At 43.8% G+C, this 11,128-nt stretch overlaps 3 long non-coding RNA genes across 3 annotated transcripts; 2 read left to right on the top strand and 1 right to left on the bottom strand.

The window, feature by feature from the left end:
* Window positions 1-2,930: 2,930 nt before the first annotated feature.
* LOC103637927 (uncharacterized) lies at window positions 2,931-4,914 on the bottom strand. The gene is made up of 3 exons (XR_558469.2): window positions 4,554-4,914; window positions 3,443-3,515; window positions 2,931-3,358 (listed from the first exon to the last, which is right to left on the bottom strand). It is a non-coding gene; the product is annotated as an uncharacterized lncRNA (long non-coding RNA).
* Window positions 4,915-7,922: 3,008 nt separating this feature from the next.
* LOC103637925 (uncharacterized) lies at window positions 7,923-8,737 on the top strand. Its single transcript, XR_558467.3, has 3 exons — window positions 7,923-8,400; window positions 8,488-8,563; window positions 8,655-8,737. It is a non-coding gene; the product is annotated as an uncharacterized lncRNA (long non-coding RNA).
* A 322-nt stretch (window positions 8,738-9,059) lies between these two features.
* LOC111590111 (uncharacterized) lies at window positions 9,060-10,209 on the top strand. The gene is made up of 2 exons (XR_002749194.1): window positions 9,060-9,235; window positions 10,170-10,209. It is a non-coding gene; the product is annotated as an uncharacterized lncRNA (long non-coding RNA).
* Window positions 10,210-11,128: the final 919 nt, after the last annotated feature.

Here is an 11,128-nt window from a genome sequence, read left to right as displayed (position 1 = left end):
TTTTCGGACCTTCGGCATTCCGAAGCCTTCGTGTTTTCGCGGATCGAGCTCATTACGAAAAATGATCTGACACCGCGAAGGGACTATTGTTGGGGGCCTTCTTCTTCGCCGAAGGTCCTCCAAGCAAAAACACCTTCGTTAGGACGATATGCAAGCAGACAAACGTGAAGGTATTTGCTGAAGCTGCAATCCAGGAAGCTTCGGCATGACGACACGCCTTGAGACGAAGGGCAACACCGACTTAAAGAGAAAAAGACCGTTAAGTCCATGATACTTTGTGTCATGTTTGTAATTAGTTATCAAGGACATAAATGTAATTTCGACCGGGCTGCGTCCCGGGCCTATAAGCAGGTGAACAGTAACCCTGTACTGTTCACGTTATCTGACAATCCCGCGCACGTCACTCTCGGATTCATACCTTCTGTCAAGCCGAAGATATTAACGTGACTCAATATTATTAATGCTTATTCATAATCATATAATGAAAATATTGATAATCTATTGGTTTAACACAATTAGTCATGCTCTTTCTATGTGTTATATGTTCTTGCTGTTATTCCAACATACTGAAATTATGAAGGTATGCCCTTCATAACCTTCGTCTGGAGACCATTATATCGTAAAGGAGATAATGTTTCGAAGGATGAAGGTCTTTAATCATTAACATTTGTGTTGCCTTGTTCTTGATTCGTAGCATTTGAGAACAAGTCCCCAACACATAGTGCTTGGACATGTAGATCATTCGAGAGTAGTTGAACGTGGTTGGATAATATAATATATTATGATTGATATAGAATAGGAAATCTCTACTATACTTAAAGCACCAGTTTTAATGGCCGTCATGCGTCATATTTTTACAAAAAAAGTCGGAAGAAGGATGCAAGACACTGGATGAAGCTGTCTAATCAGTAGAACATCATACTCAAGTGTTTATAATATTGAATATAAATTATATATATATATATATGATTTTTTGTAAAATAAAAAAATAATCGTGCTGGGCCGGCCCAGCATTATGGGCCGAGGCTACAGCCCAAGCACCGCACGACGCTCTTGCTGGGTTGGCCTAGGCACTATTAAATGGGTCGTGCCTCGGGCCGGCTCGCCAGACACGACTCATTTGACCATCTATAACTCTGCACGATAATAATGGTCCTCATCTCAGTTGACACCACCTCGTTTGTCATTCTACTTCTTTTCTATCTCCCCTCATGTCTCCACCTCCGTGCCACCCTATTCTCGGCAGAGGGCGTAGGAGCAGGTGCCTCCTTCCCGTATTCGTCTAACACCAGCCCCGACACCGACTCGCGCAGTGGCTATTGCACGTCCACGAGGACGTTTCACATCATGCGCCCACCATCGTTTTCACCGTCGTCGGAGTCCTGTTCGTCTTCCTGGCCCTATTCTTCCTCCCCAACCTGCTGCCCCCGCCCATGTTCGCAGCCGTGAGCCGACCGACGCTCATCGACGCGGGTACGGGGCGAGTCGGTCATGCTCCTGACCTTTTTCCGTGCGTGCCGTCGAGGAGGACATGGTGGCGCCTGCCACGCTTAGGCTATCTTGGCGATGAGGAGTCTAGGTCTGAGATATTGGACAAGTAAGGCTCGTAGCGTGGCAGCAGTCGTCATATGCTTTGGAGTTGGTGATGGTGTCGTGTCGCTTCGGTGGGTCCAAGGCTGGGAAGGCACTCGCATTCTCTCGCCCTTCTCGGACTGACGTCTGGTGCGGGTGCCTCTTGGTTTGGAGCTGCTCCGGCTGAGCTTCTTTCTCCGCTTGCGTGCTCTCTTCCTATATATCTAGCGGTATACTACCTATGTCGCCTCCAGATGCCTAGGTCTTCGTCATGTCCTTCTCCGGCAACAAACAAGTATGCCCGCATCTTCCCTTCCCCTCCTGCTCTACGAAACCTTGGAAGTGAGGGAGGCAAGGGATGATGGTCTCTGATTTGATGTCTATGGTACCCGTGCGTTCATAAAAAATATTATGTGAAGAGTGGAGATAATCAATAAAAAATTTTAAAATCTTTTTGGTGGATAATTTACGTGAGTATTATTATGAGCCGTCGCAACGTATATGTAACCTACTAGTGTACCATATATAATAGTCAACCACATTTCCATGTCGTACGTCTGATAGCACGAAATGGTGACACACACACGTACATGCACGCAGGCAAGTTTCGACCATAATATATAAACACACAAAAGCTCTAAGTGTGATCACAGCTCACTCCAATCGCTAGCAACAAGTCACAAGAAGCAACCGCCACAACAACCCTAAGGCCATGTTCGGTTCACCGGGAAACAATCCAGCGAGGAATTTGTTCCAGAGAGGGATTGAGTTAATCCCCTTATGTCACTTAAACCCCTTGGGGTATAATCCCCTTCGGATTATAATCCCTGGCACTAAAATGTTGTTCGGTTAATCCAGTGATAGAGAAAATACTTTAAACAAGCGGCACTAACTAAACCAAGATTGCACCTTCAGCTTCATCGAGCGTTTTGGTATCTTTAGCCCCAGTTGTCCCTTCTTTTCTCTACAGAGACCAAAGAGTCAAATGTGAGGTACGACCGTATCATCATAAATGCCTCCTAAATAGCTAGTAGATTTGTCGTGGAAGCTTGCTGGTTGGAACCAACCGTTTGTATAGTGCAATTTTAGGTGTCTATTAGGACTACAACTACCACATATAATCTCATGGTCATGTGCAATGCCTTTTCAAACAACCAGCACAATAATCTCATGGTCTGTTAACACTAATAAGTTGCAAAATACTACATCGCCAGTGTACTGAACATGACGACATCATAGATTCAGATAATGATTCACTCTTTGACAGAACAAGTACATAAAAACCATTGAGAAGACATTCTTTCTCTAAAGATTGGAGCTGCTTCATGCATGACTAGACACTTGGAAGTCGGGAACTATCATAAAAAGAAAAATGCCATTGTAAATACATATAAGCAACTATAAGCTATTTAAACAAGGAGAATATTCAATTTATTGGTTTAAAAACAATGAACATAATGACTAAAACAAGTACCTCATGGTAGAACCAACTTTACAATTTAGTATATACCACATGACTCAATGTAGAGCAAAAAAAACTTGCCAACGATTTGAAAATTTCAGGCTCCATCTTGAACGCTACCCGACAGTTGTTCAAATGACCTTAAAGCAACTCCTGAACATGTTCTTCACCACTTAACTTTGATGTATGCCTTCGCTTCTTTTCCGTTGCTATGTTTGAACTAGAGCCCAATATATGTAGCATAGGGGAAAACAGTATCATATCATCATCATCCTCATCTCTTCTCTTTCTAAGGTGATCTCTTAGTGCCACATCAATTGGTAACTAAAAAGAAATTCATAAGAGAAAATAAATACCAACAAAAACAGAACATGATATAATAGAGAACATTTAGGATATAACAAGTACCTAAAAGAGAGAGTATAGAGTCCCAAGACAGTGGAAGTTCGTCTTCTCCAACTCGAACTGGTGCAGGGATAATCTAGAAATATAATAGGTTTTTGTTAGAAATACATCTAGACAAGTACAAGTAAAGATATGTACTCTGAATCGAAACATTAAACATTTTTTGTTATTTATTAGATACATCTAATAGAATAAACGAAATCTGGGAGAATAAATGAGAGCCCAATAATAATAAACAAAAGAGGAAACATATAAAGTATTGTAATGGTAGTGCTGTCGTGCTATGGAATGAACTAAGTGTAGCTCATTTGCCATGCCATAATAGGTGACTGAATTTAGATGGCTACGTAGTCTGCTATGGGATCAATGGAGGTTCGTTTAGGCTGAAAGCAGTAACCTCTAAATTCAGTTACTGCTCTCAGTGCATCAAATACTGATACTGGCTTGGCTGATACAACAGATTGTATGTTTATTTAAAACATGTTGTCTGTTTATTTAAAACTATACAACTGGTTTTAAACAGGTGACTGGTACTGGCTTGGCTGGCTACACCTACACCATCCATAAAAGCATCAAATACAGGAAACATAAGCAAGCTCGTGATACTGAACATAGTAATGAAATCAAATAAGAATTGCATACGAATTTGATAATGAACATAAACAAGCTTCAAGGCAAACGGAGGCCATTCAGCCTACTCATTGGCAATTATTATCAAGTGGAGGCCAGCTCATAAGGTTGTTTATGTTCAGTATTTTAAACGTAGGCCATCTAGCTAACGGAGGTCAGCTCATAAGCTGGAAACATAAGCTTGTTTATGTTTAGTATCAAATACTGGAAATGAAGGCCATCCAGCCAAGCTTGATATTCAGCAAACGGAGGTCATCCAGCCGACTCTGCCGCTGCGAGTCCAGACGATGTGGTCCTGCAGCAGGAAGTGGCAGACCAGACTTGTCGGCGTGGCAAGATTTCCGCATCGACTCAAGAACCCAAGAACACAACGAACCGAGAACTTAACGCCCAAAAAATAGATTTCTGCATCGACTTAAGAACCCTAGCACCAAGATTTCTAGTGCGTGGTAGAAAGAAAGGAGTTAGAGGAGGATGTGAGTACCAGCGAGAAACAGGCACCAAAGGGATTGCACGGATCCGTGTCGTAGCCGCCTCCCTGGACCGTCGTAGCTGCCGCCGCCACCTCACGCCGTCGCACGTCTCTGCGTCGTAGCGCTCACGTGTCGTGGTTTCGTTCGATTGCACGGATCTATGTCGTAGCCGCCTCCATCGACCGTGTAGCCGCCGCCACCTCGCGCCGTTGCGCGGCTGTGTCGTAGGGATCACACGCTCGCTTGTCGTGGTTTCGTTCCACTACCAGGAGACGAGGGAGATTTCCCGGTGAGGGTTGGGCTGAGATTAGCTGGGGTGGACTGGGGTCGACGCCCGGGCGGGGTTAAACGAACAATTGTTTTGTTGTGGGCCGACATCTTTCCAGACCGGGTTGATCCAGGGGGAAATCGGTCCGAACCCCGCCGGGAATAGCTTAAACGAATAAGGCCTAAGGGGGATTCAAAGAAGAGGAAACCAGAAACACTTCTGTTTGCATTGCACAAGTGGTACTTCACTGCCTTCCAGTCTCTCCTCCACATGCTTTAATGAGAATATAATTTGGCATAAAACCCGTATCCTATTATTAGTGTAAGGAGATACTACTATCTTTTTGCGTCAAGAAGATCTTCATGGGACTTTCTTGCAGAAAAAAACGCCAGTGGATCGCAGGACAAGAGAATATGGGGAGCTGTACACTTCACTCCCGGTCTCTGTTTCTTTATCCAGAAGGAAGGTGTGCGTCCGTGTGTGTTTTTTTGTCTGAATGAAGTGTATAATCAAATACCCGAACACAACCGCATGATTTTCACACGATGTTCATCAGGATCTTGTGCAAGAGTAAACCATGACCTGGGAAATCAAGGGAGCACATAAACAATACAACGAATCATCGAACAACCAACTTTTTTTTGTTACTACTGCAACCACGCCCCGTATTATAGCTTATTAAAAAAAAACTTTTTTATAGTACTCATTTCGTTCTCGAATATTTGTCGTCTATTAACTTATTTTTAAACTAAAACACGATAAATAAAAAAACGAAGTAATCTCTACTACTTATTAAGTAAGCAATAGTAGTCTGCCTTTGACCGTTCTGCCTTTGACCTGTTCTGCCACCGACCCGTTCTGCCATCGAACGGACAGCCTCGCGCCGCCAAAAAATCTGAATAACAGACAACACTAATGCTTTTAGTCTGAGCAATAGACAACATACACTAACGTTTATAAGCCACGTTTCGATACTCTCCGTGGGCGGTATGGCACTAATAAAAAAACCCCATAGCAGCGCCGCGGTTTATACAGCCCAGTGTTCGTGCGGCCCAGTGTTTCGTGCGGCCCATTGTGCAGCCCAGCGCGCCTGCCATCCTCGGTGTGGGCGATGGCCTCCCTTCCACGACGGCGCGCCGCACTCCTCGACCTCCTCCCCACGAGCACAACCTCAACCGCTCCGCCACTTACGCACGCACGACCTGCACTACACCACGCGGCGAGGACGGATGGAAGAGCCATGGCCACCAGCACGATGAAGCTATCGCCGTCGAAGAAGGCAAGAATCCTTGCTCCGAGCTCGAAACCCACATCGACATCGGCGACAAGGTGCTGACCGAGTTCATCACCGAGCTCGGCCGCGACTCCACAACCGTCCTCGAGTTCGACGCCAAGCTCAAGGAGAAGGGCGCCGACTTCCCCGACTACTTCGTCCGTACGCTCCTCACCATCATCCACGCCATCCTCCAGCCTACTGCTTCCAACCCTAGCTCTGCCACCATCGTCGAGGGCCCTGCTGGCGCGGAGTCGGCCAAATTCCCCGGGCTCGCCCGCCCCGACGACCCCGACCATGCCCGCAACCTCCGCCTCGAGCTCGAGCGGGATGCTGATGCGGCCCCTCCTGCTCCGATGAGGGACGACCGCGACCGCCGCTGGGATGGGAGAGCCGAGACCGGGACTACGGCCGCGGCGGCCGTGAGCATGATCAAGACAGGAGGCACCACGATTCGGATCGAGACGAACTCCATGAACGCGATTGGGTAAGATTCTGCGCCTTTTTGTTGCTTTGAGCTTCGAATTTTGTGACATGGTGTTCGGATATCAGGGTTGATGAGCGCGAGCGATTTGTTAGTAGGGCCCATTGTGGATGGATCACACGCGATTAGTGCGATCGGTACGCTGCGATTATTAGGGATTAAGACGAGTGATTCGTGTTGCTGTCTACTTACCTTGTAGATAATTCAGTTGTTGTCCCAAAGTTATGGTTGAGGAATTCAATCCAAAGACAAATCGATTGCTGTATTGGACAGTTTCATTTCTCCAACTCCAAGTTTGTTGTATTAAAACTGAGTTGAAGATCTGGTTTAAGCATTCGATGAAAGGTGATCCCCAGATATCTTGTATTCCTTACCAGTGATTCCATTCAGTTCATCTCTCATGAGCTATGAATAAGTGGACTTCTACTTTTGCAGGATTAACGCATGGACCGAGGAAACGCAATGACAAGCCTGATAGCCTAGAACTGATGAAAGGGATGGTCTTTGCAACATGTATTATTATCGATCCCATCTTTGTTTAATAGCGGCAGCTGCTTTATACAATTATTCCTACTTATGCTAGATTGTGAGACATTGTATATCAATGTATTCATATTGATTCCGTTGCAACGCATTGCAAGACGTGTGGCGGCCCAGCTGATCAGCGGGATGCATTGCAAGATATACAGGGACACTGTCTTAGGGGAGCTGAACCGCCACGAGCCTGTGCCTGTTTTCCTCAAGGACACAAGGTGTTTTTTCTTCTTCTGAATCTTCCTCTATCTGTCAGTTCTGTTTTCTTTTCCTACATTTGTTGAACTAATCTCTGATGTAGCTCAAATGGCACATTCATCAACTGGAAAAGGCCAAGAAAAATTCATCCCCGGTCAAGCTTAATCATGGCGACATTATATCATTATCATCACCTCCTCATGACGGTAATATCCTATGAATAATTCTGATTCATTCATACTGGGTTTACTGGGGTAGGTATTCATTACGCACTGTGTGCTACTATTGTTCTCTGTGTTCAGTTTATCATAATGTTTCTGTGGCATTTTATTACTGCTATGTTGTGATTGATGTTTCAAATCTTCTATTCAAGTTGTATGTTGCTTTTGCAGACAATTCCTTTGTATTTATCTACTGGGAAGTTAATGCAATCAGTCATGTAGAGAATGGGGCTCCCATTCTTAAAAGGAAGTCAGGTGAGGAGTTTCTATCTTATTGTTTGGTGATCATGACTACTCCCTCCATCCAAAAAGAATGCAATTGTGGGTTTGGGACAAGTCAAACTTCCTTAAGTTCGATCAAGTTTGTAGAAAAGTAGACAGTAAAAGTCAAACTTCCTTATATTTCCTGTTTTCTGTGATGAGACTGTTGATGTGAAGATATATCAATTCAAGCACACATAGCTTTAACCTTCATAATTTCTTCACCAGTTATAACAGTTTTCATTTTTGAGATACCACATGTCTTTAAAACAACATAACTTCCTTTTACACAATTATTGGTTTACACAACTAATTTTTGCATTTGCTTCTATTACTAAACTTAAATTTCACACTCAGCCTTGTGTTAACTACCTTGAGGTATTATGGTTTATTTCTCGCATTAGGTATTCTTCTGAGTACTGGAATAAGGTCACTTTTTCATTAGGAACTTCCTAAGAGGCTTCTTCTTACATACAAACCTGAAGAATCGGAGGACATTCCTGAGCTTGCTTCTGTTGAAGAGGAAAATGCACCAGTTGAAGAGCCTGTTCTGGTACCACATGTTACTGAAGTTGTTTCACCTCCCAAGACCGAGGTGGCCGATACTGGTGACTTACTGGTGGGTAAACTAACATGTTAATATTATGGTCTAAACCTTATGTGCTTGTTTCTACAATCTGAACTCTGAAGTTTTGTTTGCTCATAGGGCTTAAATGATCCAAATCCTGCTGTATCAGCTATAGAGGAAAGCAATGCTCTTGCCTTGGCTATTGTTCCAACAGGTAGTCTGTTACCACTGAATTCCTAGCACATGTGGAGTACCTGTCAAGTATCTTTGGTTAACCAGTTGGTTCTTTTTTGCATCTTCATCAGATGGGGCTTCCACAACTGGTAACACTGCATTTCAAGATAAGGGGTTTGATCCTACAGGATGGGAACTCACCCTTGTTACTGCATTTCCATTCAACATGAGTCATGTTGTTTTTTACTCTTCATACAAAATTTCGAGTTGCCATGATTTCAATGCAACTGTCTTGTGCTTTCAGCCTCACATAGCCATAAGTCCTTTTTTCATGCTTTTGAGTTGTGAGTATTGACCAAAACTAAATGCCTCCTCTGTCATTGCACTTTGGGCACAGGGATAAGCTGGAGCTTAAAGCCGTGAAAGACGGTTCTGCAAGCTATGCTGCTCTGGAAAAGAAAGCAGAGTTGTATGAAAAGTTATCTAGAGGCAAGGTACCTGATGAAGAAGACAAGGAGAAATACTATGTGGATTTCTTCCAAAAAGGTTTCGATCGTGTCTATGAGCCTCAGATACCAGAGTGTAGCCATAGAGCCACTGATGGTGCGGAACCAGTAAACGATCATGAAGATTCTATGCCTAATGCCAAACCGTTGGGCCTTGGCCAAGCAGGCACTACAATCGACAGAGATGAACACAAGCGCTTTGTGAGGTACTGTTTTCTATGTGCAGTATCTGCACTGACACTCTTATGAAGTTATATTGCATGAAGCACTTTTTCCCTTAATTATTCTATAGATATAGAAATCGGAGTAATTTAGATTTCTCATCGACAGATGAAGAATGAAACAAAAATGGTACTATATTCATAGCATCTGAGCATTTAGTGCATAGGCAGACATCACGATGAATATGAATTGAGCTTTCAATATAAGATATTGAAATTTTAGGTGTTGGGTTATTGTATACCAGTAGGCACATGAAACGGAGCAGTCCTAGGCTATGCCAGGACCAGCATATTTTTCATGTTGTGAGGTACTGTTCATGGTGTTCTTAGGATTAAATTTGTTATTTAAAGATAAGGTTAGATTGAGTTGATTCCTTGATTTTAGAGAATGGTCTCTTAAAAGACAAGTTACCCATCCATGTGAGGATGGAATTCTGGTTAATCAAGAAATGACAAATAAGTGGATCTAGACTATCTCCTTATCTATTCCTGTCCTTGCGGTGTAGCTGCTGGGAATCGGCATAAGTGCACTGCTTGGATTAAGGGCCATCGAATTTATGCCCTTGACATACTATCTTTTATGTTCAGACACTTCATTAATTTATTAGGTACCTGATTTGAGATCTCAAGTAAAAAAATCCATGATACCTATTGTTTGATACTTGCTTGATATCAGTTTCGGACAATATTCATGACATGGTGAGATCAGTGAACATCATTGCCAATAGCCCAGTAGTGATATCAATATATCACTGAACTTCTTGGCTTCAGCACATTTTCCTCTCTTTGTAATATATTATTGAACTTCTCGACTTTAACACCTTGATTTCTCGTGGCGATATAATGTGGTCGCTTTGGATTTTGTACAATGACGTGTTGTGACCTTTTGATTGACTTGTGCGATGTGGTACATCTGCAGGGAAGTTCACGAGGAAGTAACTGAGGCAAGGCAGAAGGCCTCAAAGAGGTCGAGTTTGGTGGGAGGATGGAAGAGGCAGGTGTTGCAGTGCCGCTGTTGCTCAGCTGAGGATGGACACCTGCTCTCCGTTGTCGTCTCGCTCCTCCACACGCCCCTACGGCCTCGTCAGCGGTGTCCCCTACACCGCGCTCCCCATCGCCACCATTCTCTCCATAGACCCCTTCCCCAATCTGGACCACGTTGCCCAGGCCCAGGCGCACCACCGCGCGTTGTGTTGTTGTGGGCGTCGCTACTCCTCGCTACCGTCGGGACGTTCTTCCTGGCCAGCGCTCCAATTTGTGCTGCTTGGGACGACGAGCTGCTTTAATTTCTGCTTTCCGATCTTCTTCCAAGTACACGCCCCCCATTCTTCGCCTTCAGCACGAGCATGCGTAGGCATGGCATCTTTTTCAACCATGTATATATCTTTGCTTCTTCCGTGAACCTGGCATCTCCTTCTAAGATGTCTACACATTCTCGTGCCTATGTATTTGGCCATATACTCATAATTGATTTATATCTGAAGTTCTATTTCTCAGCTTTATAATCAAGCAAGAGCTCTGTTTAACAAAAGTTTTTGAATTGTTTTCAGATTGAAGGATTTACCTGAAGGGAATTATGGATCTGATAGAACAAGTGGTTGTGGAATTTCTTGAGGTAGCAGTCAGCTGCATCGTCTTCCTCAAAGACTTATATTCTCCTCATGAGAGTGCTCTTCATTTGAGTTGGTTCAGTCAAGAATTTTTTGTGTCGTCAAAGAAGTAGCTCGTCATGGCTTGCATTAGGGAACCTGCTTCCATTTTGCTTTTTTATGAAGGATTTGAGAATTGTGCAACAGCAGTTTTAGGGAAGCCATTTGTGTCATCAGGTAAACCTGAAAGCTCAAATAAAAGAGAAATGCACACTGTTATATTTTCTTG

This window comes from Zea mays, chromosome 9, assembly GCF_902167145.1.
Source record: "Zea mays cultivar B73 chromosome 9, Zm-B73-REFERENCE-NAM-5.0, whole genome shotgun sequence".
Classification (NCBI taxonomy): Eukaryota; Viridiplantae; Streptophyta; class Magnoliopsida; order Poales; family Poaceae; genus Zea; species Zea mays.
The sequence above is the reverse complement of the archived record's forward strand: the minus strand, read 5'-3'. Positions and strand labels throughout refer to the sequence as shown.